We start from the raw sequence: 25,241 nt of genomic DNA, 5'->3' as shown, positions 1-25,241 counted from the left end.
TATTGTAGTGAAAGTTGAAAAACCAGATTAATCAAATCTTCATATACTTAATTTGCAGATAATGTAGTGGGCAGAAATATAGGAGGGAGAAAACTTGTGCTAAATGTAATGGTTACATTACATCAAGTAGACAAGAGAGGGATAGAAAAAGGAAGGCGGCCTCTAGAGCTGACAAACAAGCTTCCCTTTGCCTAGAAATCTACCCTAGCCTAGGTTAGAACATAGCTCTGCTATTCCTTCTTCCCCCCTTCCAGCCTTTTCTCCTGTTACTATCCCCCTACTTTTAGTCCGCCTACTCCCACGCCTGGCTCCCTTGCTTCCAACCCTTGCCATTGCCAGTCTCAAGTTTAGGTCTAACAAAAAAATTTAACCTAGTAGTGAATACAGTACAGTAAAGTGGAGGAGGTGGCTGCTCTTCCCGTCGGTTCTTCTAGACCAAGTTCACCGTCATACTCCCTTAAACCTGGGAGAAGACATACCAAAGGTCCAATGGAGGCTGAGAGGGTTGGCCCACGGGTAGTTGCCCTCTCAGTCGAACCTGTTGCACGTTCCCAGGTATCAGCAGACAGCCACCAGAAAGGCATCTTGACATGAGAATGTTATGCAAGTGGAGGAGGTGGCTGCTCATCCCGCTGGTTCTCGTAGACGAAGGTCCCTGTCATACTCCCCTAAACTTGGGAGAAGACATACCGGAGGTCCAAGGAAGGCTGGTAGGGTTTGCCCAATGTAGTCACCCCCCCTCAGTCGAGCCTGTTGATTGCTCCCAGGCTTCGACAGACAGCCGTTGGAAGGCGTTTCTGTGGATGCGCGTCAGTTGTCTTCTGACTCTTAAGACTCCAGCCAGGATTTGGAAGCTCCACAAGTGCTTTCCAGGTTCATCTCGTCCATTAAAGAGGCACGCAGGCGATGTTGGCTGCTCTTCTCCACTGCCCAGTTAGCGGTTTAAGGAGCCAGGCACAGTCATCAACCTTCCTGCAGTGCAAGAGACAGTCCGAAGTATTTCCCTCCTAAGCGTACTTCTGTTGGGCGCCAGTATTTGGCTCCCAAGTGCCCAACAATCCCTCTCAGGCGCCCATTGTCTTCATTCAAGTGCCCAACGCCTGCTCCTGAGCATCTGGCACCAGCTCCCAAGTGCTTGGCGCCAATTGCCAAGCACCTGATGCCAGCTCCCAAGCGCCCGGTGCCAACTCTTCAGTATCAATATCCTGCTCAGAGCGCCAAGTGCCCGTTTCTGACCGCAGGTCTCCTAGCCTATGCAGCTCTCCTTTAATATTTGTTGGCGAGCTTTCCTGCCCTTTTTTGGCTCCTGCTAGCCTCGATCTTAACTACCTCAACCTTCCTGATAGAAGCCATCCAATGACAGACCTAGGCTCTCCACAGTGGTGCTCTCCTTGTCTTCTAGGAAGGCACTCAAGGAGATTGAAGTTTGGTTTTCTGCTAAGATGGAGGAAGTTAAGGCTTCCTTTGTCTTTCCTCCCTTGCACTTAACCCTTAAACGCCGACTGGACGTATCGTAAGTTGACTAAAATTGTCTGTCGGGTGACGAGTGGACGTACCATATGTTGAGTACAAAAAATTTCAACCTTCGGTCAACTTTGACTTGACCGAAATGGTCGAAAAACGCAATTGTAAGCTAAAACTCTTACATTCTAGTAATATTCAATCATTTACCTTCATTTTGCAACAAATTGGAAGTCTCTAGCACAATATTTCGATTTATGGTGAATTTTTTAATAGAACTTTTTCCTTACGTCCGCCTTTTAATTGGCTAAAAAATTTCAGAAATTCTTACGTCATTTTGTCGTAATTTTTGCACCGTTTTATATTAGCCGTTACATAAAGTTTTATATATGAAAATGTGTGCAATTTCATGTAAAATACAACAAAAAATAACTGATGGTTTTAGCTTTTATCAGTTTGGAAATATTTTCATATAAATCACAATAAATGCCAAAATTTCAACCTTTGGTCAACTTTGACTCGACCGAAATGATTGAAAAACACAATTGTAAGCTAAAACACTTACATTCTAGTAATATTCAATCATTTACCTTCATTTTGCAACAAATTGGAAGTCTTTAGCACAGTATTTCGATTTATGGTGAATTTTTGAAAAAACTTCCTTACGTCCGCGCGGTAACTGCTGAACATCTCAGAAATTCTTTCGTCACCTTGTCGTAATGTTGGCACCATTTTATATTAGTTGTTACATAAAGTTTTATATATGAAAATGTGCGCAATTTCATGTAGAATACAACAAAAAATAACACATGGTTGTAGCTTCTATCAGTTTTGAAATATTTTCATATAAATCACGATGTGCCAAAATTTCAACCTTCGGTCAACTTTGACTCGACCGAAATGGTCGAAAAACGCAATTGTAAGCTAAAACTCTTACATTCTAGTAATATTCAATCATTTACCTTCATTTTGAAACAAATTGGAAGTCTCTAGCACAGTATTTCGATTTATGGTGAATTTTTTAAAAAAAGTTCCTTACGTCCGCGCGGTAACACTGCCGAACATCTCGGAAATTCTTTCGTCACTTTGTCGTAATGTTGGCACCATTTTATATTAGTCATTACATAAAGTTTTATATATGAAAATGTGTGCAATTTCATGTAGAATACAACAAAAAAATAACTCATGGTTGTAGCTTCTATCAATTTTGAAATATTTTCATATAAATCACAATGTGCCAAAATTTCAACCTTTGGTCAACTTTGACTCGACCGAAATGGTCAAAAGCTTCAATTGTAAGCTGAAACTCTTACATTCTAGTAATATTCAATCATTTACCTTCATTTTGCAACAAATTGGAAGTCTCTAGCACAATATTTCGATTTATGGTGAATTTTTTAGAAGAACTTTATCCTTACGTCCGCGCGGTAACTCTGCTGAACATCTCGGAAATTCTTTCGTCACTTTGTCGTAATGTTTGCACCGTTTTATATTAGTCGTTACATAAAGTTTTATATATGAAAATGTGAGTAATTTCATGTAGAATACAACTAAAAATAACTCATGGTTGTAGCTTTTATCAGTTTTGAAATATTTTCATATAAATCACGATAAATAGAAAAAATTCTACCTTTGGTCAACTTTAACTCGACCGAAATGGTCGAAAGCTTCAATTGTAAGCTAAAACACTTACAGTCTAGTAATATTCAATCAATTACCTTCAGTTTGCAACAAACAGGAAGTCTGTAGCACAATATTTCAATTAATGGTGAAATTTTTGAAAAAAACGTTTTTTTACGTCCGCACATTACGAATTCATGCATCATTTTGTGATAATATTTTCTCTGTGTTGCTTTGACCGTTTTACAATTTGTTATATACCAAAATCATCGCAATTTAGTGTACAATACAAAGAAAAAAAATAACTCGTTAGCTTTAACCGTTTTGTTCACAGCACGATTTGTATACAATTATATATGAAATTTTTTTTTTGCACTCATATATTTCAATATTTATATATGATAATGATATTTTTTTCATTTCTGATGGTTGCATACTAAACTTCAGGCAATGTCAAAAAAAGGAGCCAAAAATGAACTCTTAACCTTAAAAACTAAGCATGCTGTGATTTTTTGAAAAGCTTTTTTTCTGCTTCGGCGCTAACTCCCGAAAGCCGCCGGCATACGACAGACACTTTCATAAATAGAGGCTTGGCATTTAAGGGTTAATCTCTAAGAGGTTTCTTTCCTATACCACCGGGGTGGGGGTGGGGTTCCTTCCGGACGCTCGCCGTTTTCGTCGGCGAGAATTATGTTTTTCTTTGGCAGAACTTGACCTCCTTGTCAAAGTCCTTTTTGAGTTGTTTGAAGCTTTTAGTTTCTTGGACTGGATGGTGAGACCACTAGCCAAGAAGATTGAAGATTGCAATGATTTAGTGGAGGCTTCTCCTCAGACTGGCCAGGAGTCCTTTCCCATGCAGACAAGACCATCAAGGATGGCTCTCTTGAACTAATGGCTCTTTTCTCTTTTGGGGGTTTTGAAGAGGAGATTTTTTGGTGCACCTGTTCCACTAAAGGAGTTACTCAGGCCCAGAAGTTGGACCTCCAACAGAAGAGCCCTTAGGATCTTCTGGTGCATTCTTCCAAACACAACAAGGATTCGTCCACGTTTGTTCCTAAGATGGTCTCTCCTCTCCAGCAGCTTCCCTTTCATGGGAGTAAGCCCAAGTTAAGTGTAGGACCCACTCCAATGTCTACTTCTCAGCCAGACCTATCAAGAGTAGCTCAAGTCCTTGCCCAAGAAATGAGGAAGAAGTCCTCTGTGCACAAGTGAGAGCCAGACTTCTCGAGAGGGACAGAACAGTGGATTGTCAAGGTTCTTAGGAAAGGATTCTCCCTTCTGTTCATGGAGAGCCCCCCTTTGGTCCCTTCTCCCATTGTTCTGTGGCCTACTCAAGAGGCTTGGGAAAACATTCGGCTCTTTTGGAGGATGTCTCCTCTCTCCTTCAAAAGAGAGTCGTAGAAGAAGTTGAGGCCATCAACTCAGAGGGCTTCTATTACCATCTGTTTGTGGTCCCCAAATTATCGTGGTTTGGAGACCAGTTCTCAATGTAAGCACCCTCAATCTCTTTGTCCAGCAGACGAAGTTCAGATGGAAATGAACCAGTCAGTCCTTTCATCCACTCACCAGGGCGATTGGATGATAACCTTGGATATGCAGGACGCATGCTTCCACTTTCCCTTCCATCCCGACTCAAGAAGTATCTGAGGTTCGTCTTCCAGGACACTCTCTCAGGCACCCTACATCAGTGTCAAAATGCCTGTCTCCTGTCAGAGTGCCTGGCATCAGCTCCCAAGCACCAGGCACCAGCTAAGTCTTCTAGTTTCGGACTCATTGCTTCAACCTCTCTATGGCACCTCAAGTTTCCATTCGAGTCCTCGCTCCTCTAGCAAAATGACTTCATTTAATACACATAAACATCATTCTATATCTGGATGACTTGCCTCTTCAATCCCCTTTGAGGGAAAAGTGCATGAAGGACTTGAACATCCTCTCTCAGGAACTGGGAATTATCATCTACCTTCAGAAGTCCCAGTTGGTTCTGTTGCAAGATTTCCTCTATTTGGGGACAAGTCTCAACTGTCAAACTTTTTGGGTTTTTTTGTCAGCTGCCTTCAGATGGTCCACAAGTTTCTTGCCCCTTCGTTTTGCTCGGCCCATCAGTGGATGAGCCTACTGGGGACTCTGTCGTCCATCAAGACGTTTGTCAAGTTAGGCAAACTTCTCATGAGAGTTTTGCCATCCTTCCTCAAGGCCAACTGGGACAGGGAAACTACCAGACACCTACATGTTTCCCATAAACCCCGGAGATCAAGTCGGACCAGCATGGTTGTGGTCCAAACGTAGACTTTCAGAAGGAAAGCCCTTCATCCTCTGAGCCCAGATCTAGACTTCTGTACAAACTCCTCAGTTATAGGTTGATTTATCCTCTTGGGGAACTGGGAACTTTCCGAGACTTGGTCTCCTGAAGAACAGAACCAACCTTCACATCAATGTCAGTGAGCTGAAAGTAATTCACTTAGGGCCTCAGAGCTTGTCTACCCTAGTTCACAACAAGACTGTGGCAGCACTCTTTCCCCCCTTCTTTTTCCAGCCCAAGAAGAACCCTAAAAGAGTTCAGATGTCTGGTTAAACAAATCATTTATAACTAACTAGTCTATTCAAAGAATACCACATCCCTAACGTACATGCAAAAGTGAGGCGGCACTCACTCTTTTTCTCTTTGCCTGACATCAAGAGACCTTCTACTGTGAACAGATCAAATTGAGTGAGTCTAGTCATTCGATTTATTCAGGGCAAACTAAATATTCTGGGAGACAAGCTGAACCGTTGAAAAGTAGGTCCTTCCCACCAAGTGGACCTTGGATCCCCTGGTCTATTGGAATCTGCGATACTGTGGGGCAGGCCGACATTGGACCTGTTTGCCACCTCAAGGAATCATTGCCTTCCTCTCTTTTGTTCTCAGGCCCCAGACCCTCTAGCATGGGCAACAGACGCCATATGGCAAGATTGGTCCCGCTTGGACCAGTACGCCTTTCCACCCCTCATCATGGTCCGAGAAGTGCTGAACAATCCTTGAGCTCATTGCAACATTATGATGACTCTCATAACCCCGTTCTGGCCCATGAAAGAATGGTTTCAGGACCTGCTACAGTTGTGGGTGGATTTTCCAAGACTCCTTCCCCTAAAAACCGTGTCTACTCAGACAACCGCACTTTAAGAGATACCAAAGGGTTGTCCTTTCATGCCCTGACAGGCTTCAGACTGTCCGGAAACTTGTCAGAGTGTAAGGGTTTTCAAGATGCTCTGCAGAGGCTATTGCAAGATGCAGGCGTCGATTCCCTATCCACGTCTTCCAGGCTAAGTGGGTGATTTTCCGAAGCTGGTGTCTTAGACTCGACGTCTGTGACCCAATATGCAGATTTCCTTCTTATCTGAGGAGATCTAGGAATCTGTCGTCCTCCACCATTAAGGGGTATTGAGCTGTGTTTAGCTCAGTGTTTAAACACAGGGGTCCTGAATCTCGTGTCAATCCCAGATCATAATGACCTTGTCAAGTCCTTTTATACGTCTAAGCAAGAAAGGAAGATCCAGTCTCCTGGGACCTGGATGCAGTGTTGACGTAGCTGACAGGTCCTGTTTTTGAACCTCTTTGTTCTTCTTCTCGGAGAAACCTTACTCAGAAGGCTCTCTTCCTCGTGGCCTTGGCTACTGCTGACATATTAGGGAGTGCCAAGCCATCGTTAAAGGGTAGGTTTTTTCATGAGACATTGTTTGCTACTTTACCCTTGGATTTTCAGCCAAGAACGAGGACCCTTCCAAGCCTTGGCCCCGTTCTTTTTCCATTAAGACCTTGATGGATACCTTGACTCTGAAGAAGAAGAGAGCTCTTTATCTTGCTAGGGCTTTAAGGTATTACATGAGCAGGACCGAGAAGATCAGAGGACTATCCAGTAACCTCTGATGCTCTATCAAGAACCTGTCTCATCCTCTAACTAAGAACGCATGTCCTTTTTAGTCAAAGACTTAATTTCTGAGGCACACTCAGATTCAGGAGGATATTTTGCGTACTTTTAAAGTGAAAGCTCATGACGTCAGGACAGTCTCTACTTTATTAGCTTCAGACACATTTGTCCCTCACTTCCATTCTACAATTGACCTACTTGAAGTGCGAACCAATCTTTGCTTCTCATTATTTGAAAGGAGTTGAAACAGTGTTTGGATAATTGCAGTACCTTGGGGCCATTATCATTGGCTGGCATGGTATTGGGGGAAGAAGCATAGGAATCTCTGTTTTTCTCCTACTATCTCTTCGCCTTTGTAAGTTAATTATGTGAAAATGTTATTTTCATGGTAAAATTAAGTCTCATATATACTTGCCAATAATTACAGCATTGGAGCCCACCCTCCGTCCCCTCTCATGGACATAAGGGCACAAACAGAATGAGGTTTCCAGTACTCCCATTGTTGGGCGGGGCTTGTCACCTACAGTTAACTATCAAAGTGCTACCGTGATTTTTTAAATAAAGAATGCTGTGCAAGTTAGAAACTACAGCTATGTAATTACAGTAATACTTTGATCTTACACGATTCGAGTTGCGCGAATTCACACACATGAACTTTCCACTGGAACCTAACTAATGGGCATACACGATTTTTTCACAGACACACGAAATTCTCGAGAAACCCTGCAGAAGTGGGTGTTTAATTTTTGAAGTAATTTACAAGTTTTCATGCTTTTATGTGCAAAATCTGTATGAAAAATGCATTTCATACTTTTATGTGTAAAACCTGTATGAAAATGCATTTCATGCTTTTATGTGTAAAATCTTTATGAAAAATGCATTTCATGTTTTAATGTGCAAAATCTCCATGAAAAATGCATTTCATGCTTTCATGTGTAAAATCTCTATGAAAAATGCATTTCATGCTTTCATGTGTAAAATCTGTATCGAAAATGTATTATTTTTATTTTTGTACATGCATAAATATGATGCAAAGGTAATTACAGCACATTCAGTTAGTGTACTTTTACAAGATGTGGTACCCATTTGCAAAGTTACTGCACTTTTCAAAGATGATACCCCTGCAGAAAATGTTTGTTTAATGTTTGAAGTACATTTATAAGTTTTCATGCTTTTAACTGTAAAATCGATATGGAAAATTTATATTTATATTTCTGTACATAAATATCATACAAGTATTATGTCCATTTGCAAAGTCTTTGTCACAAGGACTTTACATGACCTTGAGATGAGGTTGTTCAGTCGTGCTCATTTGATAAGATGAATTTGTTAATGTAATATCAGAGATGTAACTAAGAGTTGTATAAGTGTCATTCTTTGAAAATTACTCTGTTCACCTCAGAGAAAAGTGCTGGTGCAACCTGTATGTGCATGTAATTACAGCACGTTCAGTTGGTATACTTTTACAAGATGTGATACTTTTTAGTTACTGCATTTTTCAAAGATGATACCCTGTAGAAAGTGTGTTTAATTTTTAAGTTTTCTTGTTTTTAGGTTTAAAATCAGAATGGAAAATTTGTATTTATATATTTGTGCATGAATATGATACAAAAGCAGTACAGTTACTTTATTACAGTATCTCTCTCTCTCTCTCTCTCTCTCTCTCTCTCTCTCTCTCTCTCTCTCTCTCTCTCTCTCTCTCTCTCTCTCTCTCTCTCTCTCTTCGTAGTTCTCAAACATACTTTTACAACGTATTATTTCTCTAGTCATTACCTGTACAGTATATAATTTTTAAATTGATTGAATTTTACCTGTACTGTACTACCTTCTACGAACATTATGTACATGTTTTCGATATTTTATGGAATTGTACTTATGTTACGACTGTGACACATGACGTTTTGCCTAGTGACGCAAAGAAAACGGCTTTTACTCTAAGTGACAAAGAAAACAGCATCCCATGAATTAAGGGTAACATTAGTATACGTACGCACCTACTGTAAATGCGCTATTATGAAACTGTGCAGTACTCAATTTTTATGTCAACCATTAACTGTATTCCTTTTTTAAGGGTAATAAGCTAAATTTTAAATAAAATTGCACTAACTTTAGTTCATTTAAAAGTTAGCTTAATACTTTGGGAGCATGATTAGGGTCATATTTAGTACTTAAACTCTGGAAATAAACATTTATTAGCATTTTTAAAGACCATGCCAAACTTACGCGAAAATTCATCTTGCACGAGGGGCTCCAGAACCTAACCTCGCGTAAGTTCAAGGTATGAATGTACTTGATAAGTATATATGAAACAATTTTACAATGAAAATAACATTTTCTTCAGTGTGCATTTATACAGAAGCACTTTCTTAATATTAGAGGCATTGCTATTACAGACAGTCCCCGGTTTATGATGGGGGTTCCGTTTTTACGCTGCGTCATAAACCGAAAATTGTTGTAAACCCAGAATCGTAAAAAATCCTAAGAAAACCTTACTTTTAATGCTTTGGGTGTATTGAAAACAATGTAAACTACATTTTTATTGAGTTTTTCATAAAAAAAGCCTCCTTTTGATTATTCTGCCGTTTTGGAGCCATATTAATCAGAAATAATTTCTGATTAATATTGAAAAGCGTCGTAACCTCGGAATGTCATAAGCTGGACCTGTCGTGAACCGGGGACTGCCTGTACTTTATTTGGTAGTACTGTAGGAATATAGTGCAGACAGAGGTATGCACGCTGGGTTATATTTTCAGTATTTGCACTGAAATTCATCACATATCACATAAAACTAATGAATATTCTTGAATGCAGTTCAATAGTTGTGACAGTAGCTACATGTTAAATAAATAGAGGAAAAGTTCTTTCAAGTTTTTATTCAGAGTACAGATTTTTGCAATGTTTTAAGCCTGGTACTGCACTTCAGTACAGTACATACTCCCTCTGAGCCTCTAGTCATGTTATTATTGATCTCTTATTTGTTCCTAAGAAAGTTAAGACCATCGCCTTTAATTTAGGAGTATCCCGTAGTGCCATTAGGAATCAGTTGTTGAAACTTGGTAAAAAGGTAGCCAACTAGTGGTTAAGGGCATTGATTGGGGAATACCCACTCACCTACCTTTGTGATGTCTGTTAGTGTTTACATGTTTTTTCATGAATGAAGTAAGGAGAAACAGCAAGTTCAGAGACCTTGCGAGGGATGTGAGCACTTATGTGAATGCATTAGACTCTTCTGATTAATAAGTAAAAAGCCACAGTTATTTATACTGTATGAGCAAGACTATATTTATCAGAATACAAAAACGAATAAAAAAGGGAGCTTTAGACTGTTTGCATGTCCTCTTTAGCAAACAGTCAGAAGCTTCGTTTTCTAACTATTTTTGTATTTTGATCAATACAGTTTTGTTCATATATACATAACTGTGGATTTTTATTTATTATTTCCGGTCATAGTATAGTGATGCACTATAGATGCTCTTCTGGTTATTAACACAGGTTTTGTGGTTTTGTAGGGGTAGGATTTGCAGCCCTCCCCTCGAAAGGAGTGTGCAGAGTGGTCACCCTGTCAGTAGGGAAGGTTTAGTAGGAAGAGGGATAAGAAGTGCCCACTGGTTTAATGGGGTATGGAGGTTATTCTCCCAATGATACTGTCAAACCCTTCTGGTTTTAAACTCCTCACCCCTTCCACACACGCTGCTGCCTCACAGTCCAAAGGTACATATGGGAAGGTGAGTGATTTCCATGCTGTCTCCTCAGATGATGAACTAGTACCCAGACCAGTCTCTTCCATAATGGGACTTGACCTTTGTGCACAGTCTGCCACCACCTACTCTTACTGATTCTAACTATATGCCAGGTATATCGTCCTTGATTGAGTGTCTGCAGGAGGTGTGGCCTTACCTTAATATCCCAGGTAGTCCAACCTTCACTTTCTTTTCTTGATCACTAAGGTTCATCTAAGCCTGTTAAGGCCCTTGCTGCTTTTACTGCAGCTTCATCCACTAAGAAGGTCAACCAGGTTGATCCTGGTGTAATAGTTGTACATCCCACGTGAGCGAGGGGTAATGGGGAAGAAATGCAATTGCTTTACTTCCTACTTTGTTTGAGCTTTTCCTCATTCTTCTCCAAGAACTCTCAAAAGAAGTTCCATAGGACTTTGATAAGCAACCAGATGGTGGTGGCCTCCTTTGGATGAAGCATCCATTGCAGGTTGGGCTGACACAGGTTTCACCAAGTGTACCTGATACCTTGGGTCAACCCATTTTTTGCCTTAAACACCTGGTTAACCCAACTCTACCACCTTGCTCAATATGTTCACAGTCTTGAACTGTACTTATACAAATCTCCAGTGTATGGTGCTGTCTAGCACCAGGGTAATCTGTTTACTTGGGATTTTTCTGTTCCTTGGCCTGCCCATGGCTCATCAGTTGCCCAGGGATTACGTTTACATGTCAGATCACATGCCCATTCACCTATGGTGAGCTCCACTGGTTAAGTTACCACAGCTTGAACCTCTGATGTGGGTATTGGTCATCCACAGGCCCATGTTGCGTTGACTGGTACCAAGTGCCCATGAGGGAGGACTGAGCTTTTGCTTTGGGGATCTGATGGGACCAAATGGTCCTATACATCTGAACCACCAGCAAGCTGAATTAGATTGGCACTTACAATAGATCACTTTGCTCATATGTGAGAGTAAGAATCTAAAGGAGGCCTTGACAGCTCGACACCCAAACCCAGTCTTGTCAATAGAGCTCCTTTAGGGTGTCATTTAGATTGCCTTGGTTTCAGCTAGCTTGTGGTATTTTAAGCCAAATGAATTATCTGATCTCCAGGCTAGACAGTATTTTGGTGTCCAGCAGATCAGGCAAGCTTGACCTGTAGCTAAATGCATTGGCTGACTTCACCATAACATGTTTCTCTCTTGAGGATCACCATAAACATGTTTCTCATCTGAGAATAAGAAGTTGGAGTTCAGGAGGTTGCAGGTGTCATGAGGAAAGTCAGTGACTTTTCTATCCCACCAGAGTGTGACAGGGTTTCTTGCCTCTTCTCTTAAGAGGTTTTGGCAGAGAGTACGCTCACTAGAGGAACAGCCTAGTACTCAGTTCTTCCTTGATCAAACTCTTGTGACACGTATCCACCATGCAGTTGATTTCAAACCCCTTCCAGGCTTAAAGGTATCCCTGATTAAACCTTTGGACATGGCCATGACTTCCACATCAGGTGTTGAGAAAAAACCTGTTGCAACAAGGAGCCCAAACTTCTTCCTCTAGAGCTGGGGACTGCCTGTATTTGCTTTCCAGCACTGACTTATTTAGTTACTAAAATTCTGTTCTTTACTGAGTTTGAATGAATCACTAGTTGAATGTTAGGACCAAAATTTATTATAAAATCTGCTAGGTTAACGTCTTGATGCTGTCGATAGCAAAAGGGAAAATGTGGGGTTTTTTTATTTTCCCTAAATATATTCCAAATTATAGGTGTCTGACACTGATGCATCTTACATGGCAGGAAACATAATACTGCACTTGCATTTTGTCTTGAACTATCGATTGTGGTAAAATGGGAGAAGTTGAATATCATACCTCTGTAGTAGGCAAAGTACTTGGGTATGCTAATAGCCACTGCAGCTGTAAGAGTCTTCATTCGTGTCAGCAAGCTCAATGAGAAACAAGTAAAGTTAAATTGACAGGGCCCAGAATAGAGAGGTGAGGAGGGTGAACATCCCATGAACCAGTGGAGGAGCAAGCCCAGTTCAAGGACTTAGGTGTAATAGGGCAGTGCCCTATGGAACTCAGGTCACTGCTTAAGTCTCAGGAGAATAGGTTCTTCTTCTTTGTTGGGTATGGCAGCAAGGCTTTACAAGCCTAAGAGCCAGATGGAGGCATATCCAAGGATAATAATTTGTTTGACGTTTCTGCTCCTTGCTGGAAGCCTCTGGTTAAGGAGGCTTGGAGAATCCAGAGATAGAGTCAGAGGAGGTTTCAGCAAAAGTCTTTGAGGAATGGAATGTGTAACCTCTCTTCTGAGGGGGAAAGATCCCATTGGTCATGTGACCAATAATGGCATGTCTCACAAGACGAACACTGGAGATGGTTGTCTTGACCCAAAGTAAATGCGAATGTGCTGCAAGCATTTCCAGAAACACCTTCAGTATGCTGAGGCATAATAACACTTGCGAAGCTAGAACACTCACTGCCCAGAGTCACCAGCCATTAATACAAGGTTATTGTTTATTAAACCAATGCAAATGAAAAAATAAAAAGAAACTGTGGTTTGCTGGGTACAAAAAGGAAATACAATGTAATAAAAAGAATTGGACAGGCAGTAGTGCATTAACCAGAGGTAAAACAATATTTGCACAGCCCAAATGTAAAACCAAGTACTATAGACATTGTTACGGAGAATACAATAGTGGAAAGAATTAAAGAAAAAATTCATGAATGAACAAACTGGTAAAAAGGGGAGCAGAAAAACTAGCAGGGCTTATAGTAATATGCAAGGGGAAGACATTGTAAGTCATCAACCCAAAATGGAAATGACTGATGAAACAAAGAATGAACAAAATGAGGATATGAAAAATGGGCAAAGGCAATCCTGGAAACCAATGTTGTTGACAGTAGCAAGTCTTTCAAAGTGAGGCTGAAGTGTAAATGGTACCAGTAAGCAGAACAGCACATGAAATAAAACCTTTATGGATAATGACTAATTAAAGCATTGTGAGGTGGATTGCTGTTTTCAAAGAAATAGACCATATATAATGGAGAAATGACCTCCATAGGAGAGATCTTAAAGAATTCAGTTCAAACATAGTATCTGCTATGCTTGCCTCTGACAGGGATACCTTTAGAATTCGTCAAGGCAATGCTCGTAACATACCTGGCTGGAATAACTTAGTTAAAGACCCGTATAGTACGCACTCACAAGAAATTTTTTTGCTGTGGAGGCAAAATGGTAGCCTGAGGGAAGGACACTGTGCGTTGCTAATGAGATAGGCAAGAGTGCAGTTCATACTTGCTCTTAAGCACTGCAGACTAATTGAAAAGCAACTAAGAGCGGATGAAATGTCCAGAAAATTAGAATCCGGTGGTTACCCTTGTCCTTGGAATGACATTCAGTCCCTAAATCCCATACCTAAGAAGCTATCACAGAAAGTAAGAGCAGCTGTCAGCGATGAGGCTATCGCTAGAATGTTGGGCAATCACTTCAGCGCTGTTCTAAATTGCATAAACGATCAAGACTTGAAGGGAAGTAGATAACCTCCTTACTGATAACATCCAATTTCAATTCACCAATTACGTTACGCTAGGCAACATCAGCGATGCCATAAGCAACTTACCCAATAATAAATTGCCCACCTGCAATGGTCTTCCTGCATAAGCTTTCTGATTCTGCCACCTGATAATTTACATTTTGCTAGCTGCCCTATTCAATGCATGCATAATTCACCAGTTTCTCCCAGACTCCCTACTCTTAGTGCACTTAACCCTTAAACGCCTACTGGACGTATCATACGTCGACTAAAATTGTCTGTTGGGTGCCAAGTGGACGTACCGTACGTCGACTACAAAAAATTTCAACCTTCGGTCAACTTTGACTCGACCGAAATGGTCGAAAAACGCAATTGTAAGGTAAAACTCTTACATTCTAGTAATATTCAATCATGTACCTTCATTTTGCAACAAATTGGAAGTCTCTAGCACAGTATTTCGATTTATGGTGAATTTTTGAAAAAACTTTTCTTATGCCCGCGCGGTAACTAGGCCCAAAATTTCAGAAATTCTTTCGTCATTTTGTCGTAATTTTTGCACTGTTCTATATTAGCCGTTACATAAAGTTTTATATATGAAAATGTGCGCAATTTCATGTACAATACAACAGAAAATAACTCATGGTTGTAGCTTTTATCAGTTTGGAAATATTTCCATATAAATCACGATAACTGCCAAAATTTCAAGCTTTGGTCAACTTTGACTCGACCGAAATGGTAAAAAAACGCAATTGTAAGCTAAAACTCTTACATTCTAGTATTATTCAATCATTTACCTTCATTTTGCAACCAATTGGAAGTCTCTAGCACAATATTTCGATTTATGGTGAATTTTTGAAAAAAACTTTTTCCTCACGTCCGCGCCAGAAATTCTTTAGTCACGTTGTCGTAATGTTTGCACTGTTTTATATTAGTCGTTACATAAAGTTTTATATATGGAAATGTGTGCAATTTCATGTAGAATACAACAGAAAATAACTCATGGTTGTAGCTTTTATCAGTTTTGAAATATTTTCATATAAATCACGATAACTGCCAAAATTTCAAGCTTTGGTCAACTTTAACTTGACCGAAATGGTAAAAAAACGTAATTATAAGCTAAAACTCTTACATTCTAGTAATATTCAATCATGTACCTTCATTTTGCAACAAACTGGAAGTCTCTAGCACAATATTTCGATTTATGGTGAATTTCTGAAAAAAAAAAAAAACTTTTTCATTACGTCTGCGTGCGGTAACTCGGCCGAACATCTCAGAAATTCTTTTGTCATGTTGTCGTAATGTTTGCATCGTTTTACATTAGTCGTTACATAAACTTTTATATATGAAAATGTGTGCAATTTCATGTAGAATACAACAGAAGATAGCTCATGGTTGTAGCTTTTATCAGTTTTGAAATATTTTCACATAAATCATGATAACTGCCAAAATTTCAACCTTTGGTCAACTTTAACTCGACCAAAATGGTAAAAAAACGCAATTGTAAGCTAAAACTCTTACCTTCTAGTAATATTCAATCATTTACCTTCATTTCGCAATAAATTGGAAGTCTCTAGCACAATATTTCGATTTATGGTGAATTTTTGAAAAAAACATTTTCCTTACGTCTGCGCGGTAACTCGGCCGAACATCTCAGAAATTCTTTCGTCTCGTTGTCGTAATATTTGCACCGTTTTATATTAGTTGTTACATGAAGTTTTATATATGAAAATGTGTGCAATTTCATGTACAATACAACAGAAAATAACTCATGGTTGTAGCTTTTATCAGTTTTGAAATATTTTCATATAAATCACGATAAATAGAAAAAATTAGACTTTCGGTCAACTTTAACTCGACCGAAATGGTCGAAAAAACTGCAATTGTAAGCTAAAGCACTTACAGTCTAGTAATATTCAATCAATTAGCTTCATTTTTCAACAAACGGGAAGTCTCTAGCACAATATTTCGATTTATGGTGAATTTTTGAAAAAACATTTTTTTACATCCAGCGTTACTGAATTCATGCATCATTTTGTGATAATATTTTGTCTGTGTTGCTTTGATCGTTTTACAATTTGTTATATACCAAAATCATCGCAATTTAGTGTACAATACAACTATAAAAAATTAACTCATTAGCTTTAACCGTTGTGCTTACAGCGATTTGTATACAATTATATAAGAGTTTTTTTCGCTGTCATATATTCCAATATTTATATATGATAATGATATTTTTTTCATTTCTGATGGTTGCATACTAAACTTCAGGCAATGACAAAAAAGGAGCCAAAATGAACTCTTAATCTTGAAAACTAAGTGTGCTGTGATTTTTTTAAAAACTTTTTTCCGCTTCGGCGCTAACTCACTGAACGCCGCTGGCATACGGGAGACGTTTTTGTAAATAGAGGCTCGGCATTTAAGGGTTAATACCATTAGTCAAAAGCCAGCTAAAGGATGTAGCTGACCCTGGTAATTACCACACGATTACAATATCAGTACCCCCATTTTTACACGTTTCACATTTCCGCATTTCATTTTGTTGCAGATTTTTGTGGAACACATCATTCACTTGTCCGCAAGGGAAATTTCACTAATTTCCAGATTTTTCTTTTGGGCCATACCTCTAAAATTATCACTAATTCGCTTTATCTCATAGAGCAACACTGTGTATTTACTGATTACTGTATTTTTTCATGACAATACACGGGCAGTCCCTGGTTATTGGCAGGGGTTCCGTTCTGAGGGGGTGATGATAGCCAAAAATCGCTAATAACTGAAAAACTGGCGACTTCTGGTGCTTGTTAACGCCTTAAAGCGCCGAATTTTGGTTATTGGTGCCTCTGTTAGATATGCATTGGCACCAAAACCTAATTATCAACGCCAATAAGTGGAAATTGGCAGTTTTTGGCACCAAAAATTGACAATCTTGTTGCTAGACAAGTGCCATAAAACCTGTATGTATATTGAGAGAGAGAGAGAGAGAGAGGGCAACACAATAATTTTGTAATAAATTTATGGGAGATGGTGAGGACTAACCACGTTTGTATGATAAATAAATGATTTACCTAATAAGTACTAATTTTCAAATATTAATAAGATTGAAATAACAATAATAATACTAACAATACTCTATAATTTAAAAATTTATGCAGATATTTGACATATATGACAGGTCCAACCTCCACCCCTCAACTGAGATCTTTGGAGAAGATTGGGAATGCAGTATGTTTTGTTTGTTTAAAAAGATAATTTACTATAGAAATGCATAAATATTTAAGTTACTGTATATTATTTTTTCTTTTCTATCACAGTCATCCTATTCAACTGGGTGGTTTTGATAGTGTGGGGTTCCGGGTTGCATCCTGCCTCCTTTTTCTAGTAGCACACATTCCAGCTCTATGTGTGTGTCCTTTCAGGAGGAGCAGTGCAAGAGAGCTCTCTTCTGACAAAGGCGCTGATGGCAGATTGTTTATATCTCTTGAGGCTCTCCCTCAACTTGCCGTCAGTGTTTTCATCAGAAGAACTCTTGCACTACTCCTCCTGGAAGGACACACATACAGCTGGAATGTGTTGCCCAGGTTTTTATCAATAACAGGCATACAAATTGGGACATGGACAAGTACATTAGAAGAGCCGTGAATAGATGATACCATCAAGGAGCCTCGCCCCGCCACCTCTGATGACATCAAACTCTTCTATAAGGGAATATTCCACAAAGGATATAAAGAAAATGAGTGCGCCCTCAAGTCCATCATTTAGGGTAACGTCAGACCATCCAACTCCAAGAAAAAGATCAAGCTCATTATATTTTAGCGGAATATAAAAATTAGCAGTCTGGTGATGAAGAATAACCTGGCGCCCTCCATGCAGCATCCCTTGAAGAGAACCAGCATGGTCTACCAATACTAATGCCCCATTTGAGAGTGCTTCAGTGCCTACATCGATATGACTACCATGCACTTCTCCCAAGAGGCTCTCCTGCCATGCTCAGGAGGGTGTCACATATAATCATGCCAGGACTGCCCATAACTCAATAGTAAAAAGAGGTGACACTGTCCCTAACATTGAGATAATTGACCATACAACCAACCATCGCCGCCTGCGCCTCCTGGAAGCCCACCACATCGAGAGAGAGAAGCCTTGTCTAAATACCACGCAGGAGACCTTCTTCCTCCCAGTGTCAGCGTGAAGGGCATCACCCACCAGCATCGCTGGTGAGCTAACAAATCAGGAGCGCCCACCTGCGGGCATCGATCCTCCCAGTACCATTATCCTCTCCCCCACATACTCCAATGCTCACACACAAGATAAGGTGCAGCCATCTCTGTCCGGGAGAAGGCTTCAGTCAGGGATGATATCTCCTAGTGACCAGTGAGAATTCAGCACTGCCTCGACCATGACATTGGCCCCCCTGTATATTCCTCTCCACACACCCCTTGTTTCTAGATTTGTTTCACCCATGCAGAAGATGACCAAAGGGCTGGGCAAAACCTGTCGACAAGTGAAACTCCAAAATAAACACCAAAGTATGTACCCAGAATCCATCTGCAGGTGAAAATGACATAAGAAACTCTGAAAGGATCTGCTGGCAAGCCTATAGATTTGCCACACCAATTTTCATTACCCTGCACTTTTATAGAGAATAAAAATGCTATATGAATACTGTTTATATATGAACATTGGCCAGTTGTAGACCAATATTAGCATGCAAGAAAAGTGAGTCATAAGAAAAATTGAGAAGACTCAATATAAGACTAATTTGCATGATGCAGCCATCCTTTTTAACAAGACATATTATCATTACAATTATAATTATTTTTGATAGCGTAGTCGCTGTTTCGTCCTCAAGGAGTTACCTTCCATGGTATACCAGAGCTCCATTGTGACCAAACTAATATCAAAGAATTCTCTTCTGGTTGGCCTTTTGGCCAGGTATTGTGTCTTAATGATTAACATTATAACACATGATGGAGTATATAATGGACTCAAAGATAAGAGGGCACTTTCCCTTATCTTCAGCGAAGCTGAACCCAGTTTTTCCAAGGTCAGATAACCTGCAAGAAGGAGAAGTGACTATTGCGCATGCGCATCCGCCCTCTTGTTTACAACCGAGCAGTTAAAAGACCAAGGAGCCATTACTCTCTGTTTGGTCTAAAGCGAACGGTTCACGTCGTTACCAGTGCTCCAAAAAAATTCTACTTTTTTCTGCGTTTTAGTATTGAGGATTATGGAAACATCAAAAATAGCAAGATAAGTGCTCAATATTAACAAACAGTTGAAAGTTTTAGTTTTAAACTTCTGGAATTTATATAATTGTGTGTTAAAGCCGAAACCCGGCTCGTTGATCGCTAGCCTACCTAGTTTCGTAAAGCGTTGATTGCTACCTAGTTTCGTAAAATGAAAATTGTTTAAAGTTCTGACTAAATGTTTTAACTAAAAGAAATGTTCCACAACGTATTATTAATATGGAAAATCCTTTCAGATTATACAATGTCTACAGTAATCTAGGCAATAAGTGACAATAATTCAGACTGTATTAATAGAGGATGTTGTCTGTAGCCTATGTACATCCTTGGATTACATATCCTAAGTGGCCTAGCTTAGACCAAGGACCCTAGGATCAGAAAATAACAATATCTGGGCAAAGTAAATCGAGAGCATAACAGTGAGGCTACATATTAATATAAATTTTTTCTTTTATATATAAGCCTGTGCACTTTAGCATGAGCTAAATAATCCACGACTAGCTTAGGCATTACCTTATATCAAGTTAAGTGGTAACTTTTCATGAAACATCCCATTTTTGGACTAAATTCTTAGCCCAAACCATGTAGTATTAGGACTAGATGAAATCATAATCTGTGCTGGATGAGATGGTAATCTAGCCTTAAGGTTACGTACAAAGGTAGGCTAATTGTGTTTTGTTTATGTAACCCATACACTTAAGTGTGAATAAAATAATCCAGATTAGGCAGTAGCCTAGGTTAGAGTAAGTTATAACCTGGTTACAAGGTTTCACTAATAAGGTTACACAGTAGTGATTACTGTTTATATAGTAAACCAAATAGCCTAGGATTGGATATAAACAACAAACTGGGTTAGACAAATAGTTGAATAAATATAAGGTTATAATAATCTGGATTAAGCAGTACCCTATACCAGGTCAAGAAAGAACAAATAAGCCTAGGATTATACATAAACAGTAGCCTAGCCTAAATAAAATAACCTAGTTTGTCATGACTCGGTAACATATCGTTAAGGTTACATGCTAGTAGGGTCTTGTATAGCCTCTATCCTTAAAGGTGATATAAATCCAGAACAGGCAGTAGCCTAACCATATTAAATAGGAACGCCCTTACAAGGAATATCCTACTATTAGCCTAAAACAACGATGGCCGAACATCAGATGAAAAGGTAGTCTTGGCCACATAAAACAGATAAGAGAATTATTTTCTGTAAAGTTTATATCTTTTAAGTTGTAAATAAGCCTAGAATAGGTTAAGCAAGAACCTTCTAAGAAATCCTCTATTCTTAACGTAGATTAAACTAGAATCATTACCCTAAGCTATAAAAAACAGTAGTTTGGGTTAGTCAAACAAATTAGTTCATAACCGTTAGTCTGAATTGCATGACAATTGGAATTAAAAATTTCACTTGGTCATTGCAAAAGGACTAGCAGTGTATAAGTAATACAGCCATGTACAGGTATCAAAACTAATCTAAACCTTAGAAGGTTTTACATAGATATTTAATTAAATGCATTAAAACTGCACAGTTGTAATCAAATTAACCTGTAATATGAAAACTATAGGAGGAACTACAAAAGTGTCCCTCACTTAAAAACAATTAATACTAACTAGCTTCTGATAACAAATTGCTTTATATCACTACAGGGCCGCCATTAGCAAATTGCTCAGTTCACTTTTTTGCCAGTGGGTATGGCCCATACCACCTGCCATGAGCATGGTCCTTGTAAAAAACAAGGAAAATTTGCTTGGTTGCCAGATTTGGGCAAGATCTGTAGTATGCTCCTGGCAGCAAGTTTTAAGGACGAAACAGCTCCTTTGAAGCTGTCTCAATGGGACCTAGGGTTCAGTAGGGGTGAGGAAGGGGGATATTATCTTCCCGGCAGAACTCCGGCAGTGGATATTTAACCCTTCCTCTGAACAACATCAATGTGTGGTCCAAAACCCAGTAACATCAGTCGCTAATACCTCCCAGGTTAACCCTGTGGAGGAAGTAGAGGAATCTTTACATGGAGTTCACATTCTTATTAAAAAATATGGAGTGAACATTGCCATCGGAATGGCCCTGCTGAACCCAGAAGGCTTAGGAACATAAATTTAAGCTAGCCACGGAAGAAACCTCACAGAAGGAATTCTATTCCCCATGCAGCTATCATTGCTGAATAGGATCTTTCCCCCAAAAGGGATACTGGGATCCACCTAACTCAGACTGAAATGTCTACTTTTTGGAAAGATATAGTAGACTTCTGCCCCTTCCAGGCAGTTACAGTTAGTTGCTAAAGCAGTTAGATTGCACAAGAGCTCCCCCAAAAGGGATACACAGTTTATGGCAAGCTCCCCAAAAGGGATACACAGTTTATGGCAAGCTCCCCAAAAGGGATACACAGTTTATGACAAGCTCCCCCAAAAGGGGTAGACATTTTGGGCAAGCTCCCCCAAAAAAGGGATACAGGGTTTGCTCCATTTGATCAGTTCTGTAAGAAAATTGAGTTTTTATTGACCTGTACCCGCAAAAGGGATACACAGTTTGCAGCAAGCTCCCCCAAAAGGGATGCATAGTTTGCGACATTTGATCAGTTCTGTAAGGAAATTGAGTTTTTATTGACCTGTACCCCTAAAGGGATACACAGTTTGCGGCAAGCTCCCCCAAAAGGGATACACTGTTTGCAGCAAGTTCCCCCAAAAGGGATACACAGTTTGCGCCATTTGGTCAATTCTGTAAGGAAATTGAGTACTATCAAAGATGCCCTTGCCACAGAATGGCAATATATAAGGGACATAAAGCATGATTCTGAAAAGCAGTCAGTCAGTCATGTACGCACCAGAGTGCAAAAGTACTACACCCTGTAACCGAAAAGTGAGTGTAGATACAAATGCCGCCCAAACAAGGTCTGATTTTAGAATTCCGACTAGAAACAGCAATGGGTCAGTTTGGAATACAGAACTTCAGATCAAAACATAATAGGGGCTCCAATACTCACCCCTGATGATACTGATAATCCTTGGTGAGACACCTCAGTGTGCACTTTCTCTCCCAATGGCAAGTAGGTAATTAATGAGAGAAAAACTATGATCGAAGTTGTAAATGTAGAATTTACAAACGGCAGCATTCCTTAATACAGAATGGCACCTGGTACCATCCTCACCAGACTTGGAGAAACCACTAACAGAAATGGTTTTCTTACCTGTGCCTATAGCATTAAAAACTAAAGAAATCACCCTTTACCAGGTCAGTGAAAAATGGATCTCTACTTCCTTTTTGAATTAGACCCAAGTTGCTCACTAAGTAGCCTCGTCAGAATTTTATGCTAGGCCCCAACTCCTTAGCATTATAACCTCTATCACCTTGCTGGAAGTTGCCATCTGAAGGCTTCCAGAACATCCCAGGATAATTTTTGCTGTAGAGGCCAAAAGTCTTATGGGAACCTGATGGAAAGCACTCTTTGACTTCCTAGAATGCCGCATAAAATTGCGAATGGAAGCATTGGAGAGCTCCATCAAATCACTCTCCAATGTCACTGCATTGTTACATTCTAACCCCTTCTGTAAGAACCTGTTAGAGGAGTCTGTTGTGGCTCAACTCAACGAGCATGCCCACCAACAGAATTGTACAGTGTACGCTCTTCTGGGAAAAGAGGAATTCAGGAAACAAAGAACCCAAAATTTCCCTTTACCCAACCCCAAAAAAAGGCTCACTTTTATAAAAAATCACATAAGCCTTCAGTCACCCCCAAAAAATTTTTCCTCAAAAAACAGTTAGGTGGTCAGAAGGGACAATTCCTTGCAAAGGGACAACAGCAACTTCAAGGCCATCCTTTTTCACAAGGTCCAAAAACCATCTCATAAGGGGAAAAAGGAAAAACAACACCTGGAATGTCTATCAAAGGTGAAGGCAGAGGAGGAGGCAGATACCAAGAGGATTTATATTGGTTGGGGTCAGCTTCGATGACATCACAAACAATGGAAGTTTTCCTGTGGGGGACAGAAACTTTGCGATATTCGCCACCAAGTATGTCTCTTCAGTGTCCTCAAAAGGGACTCATCCAAAAGAAGAGTGATCCTCAACCAATCAATATTGAACAAGCACATTATTGGCTGAAAGTTTTGGATGATTACCATTGCCTAAGTACATTGAATCATTTCAAAAAGGGGGTCGGGCAGTTTCTATGGATCTGAAAGATGCACACTGGCACATCCCTATAGCCGTTCCCTTCCGCCCCTTCCAAAGGTTCCAAATAGGGAAAGATACATACAAATTCAAAGTCAAGTCCTTTCAGCTAAACATTGCCTAAAGAATATTTTTCAAAACCAGCAATGGTATTCGTTCAGAAACTCAAACAAAAAGATCTGGGGACCCACAAGAAAAGAGTGCATGAAAAACCTAAGAGCAATGGTCAACAGACTAAAGTACAGTCAAAAGGTTTTATTATAAATATGAAAACATCCTGCCTCACGCCCAGCAGACACTTTCAGTGGCTGTGTTGAGATACTCTTCACGGCCTGTTGTCTCTCCCCATCATACTCAAAACAGAATAAGGCAAGTCCTCAAAAGGTTCCTTGCACAGCCCAGAGTTTCCAGATGGCAATCAGAACGTTTGATGGGCCTGCTGCAGTTCTCATCAGTAATAGATCCAATACATAGATTGCAACTAAAAATGTGAACAAATTCTGGCTATTGCATGCAAGAAAAAAGATGCGAGACAGACCTCATCAAAGGACTAAAAGAGTTGGGGAGATACTTCGGCCTTAGATTTGGAAGGAATCTCTGGTGAAACAGGTCACCCTGACTCCTCCATCTGTATGAGTGACAAACTCACAGATGCCTCGTTGACAGGGTGGGAGGACATTGGGAGGATTGTCAGGTGGCAGGGAGGTGATCAGCTAGTCAGGAATTGTTATATCAAAGTTCCTGGAGCTGATGGCCGTCTTTTTGTCTCTCAAACTCAAACCTCCAGAAGAGAGAGAACATAACCACAATATCCTACATCAAGAGGTCTGGATCACATTCACCTCCTCTCAATATGGTAATGTTAGCCATCCTTCGGATGGCGCAAGCAAGGAAGTGGCACATGTCTGCAGTTCACCTCACAGGGGGTCTCATTGTAATAGCAGACTCTCTATCAAGGAAAACGACAGCCTCAACAGAGTGGATGTTGGACAACCACTCTTTTCAAATAATAGCCAACATGCTTCCACAACCGGAAGTGGACCTGTTCGCCACATACTAGAATCACAAACTCCTAATGTATGTGTCTCCAAACCTGGACAGTTAAGCAACAGCAAGAGATGCCTTCCTTAAGACTGGAACAAGGGGAGGACAATAATTTTTTCTCCATTGTCCCAGATTTCAAAGGTTTTGAGCAAACTTCTAACCTTCATAGGAATATTGTACTTAATAGCCCCAAATTGGCCAAACAGGCAATGGTTCTTATTACCTCAACAACGGACAAAAAGATAATTCCACTGTCGTCCGCTGTTCTATCCCAGACAGTAGGAGGGAAAGTCTCTCCTTTCTAAGCTGAGACCTTCACATATAGAATTTTTAAAAGTATCTGTCGTGATAATTACTCACTCAACATTGCTAGGTACCTAGTGCAAAAATTACAGACTTCTATCCAGCATTACCAGTCTGTATGGAAGATATGGTTAGATTATATCCATACTGAGAGCCCAGTTGAGATTTCTATAGAAACTTTATTTTTCTTATATACCCTTTTGAAGACAAATGCCTTGTGGTCACAACAGTCATGGCATACA

The 25,241-nt window shown here is 39.9% G+C and overlaps 1 protein-coding gene across 4 annotated transcripts in view; it reads left to right on the top strand.

Moving 5' to 3' along the window:
* The window catches only part of LOC136850241 (probable methylthioribulose-1-phosphate dehydratase), a 188,759-nt gene that overhangs the window by 61,499 nt on the left and 102,019 nt on the right, over window positions 1–25,241 (top strand). The window lies entirely within an intron of this gene.

This window comes from Macrobrachium rosenbergii, chromosome 21 (genome assembly GCF_040412425.1).
Source record: "Macrobrachium rosenbergii isolate ZJJX-2024 chromosome 21, ASM4041242v1, whole genome shotgun sequence".
Taxonomy (NCBI): Eukaryota; Metazoa; Arthropoda; class Malacostraca; order Decapoda; family Palaemonidae; genus Macrobrachium; species Macrobrachium rosenbergii.
The sequence above is the reverse complement of the archived record's forward strand: the minus strand, read 5'-3'. Positions and strand labels throughout refer to the sequence as shown.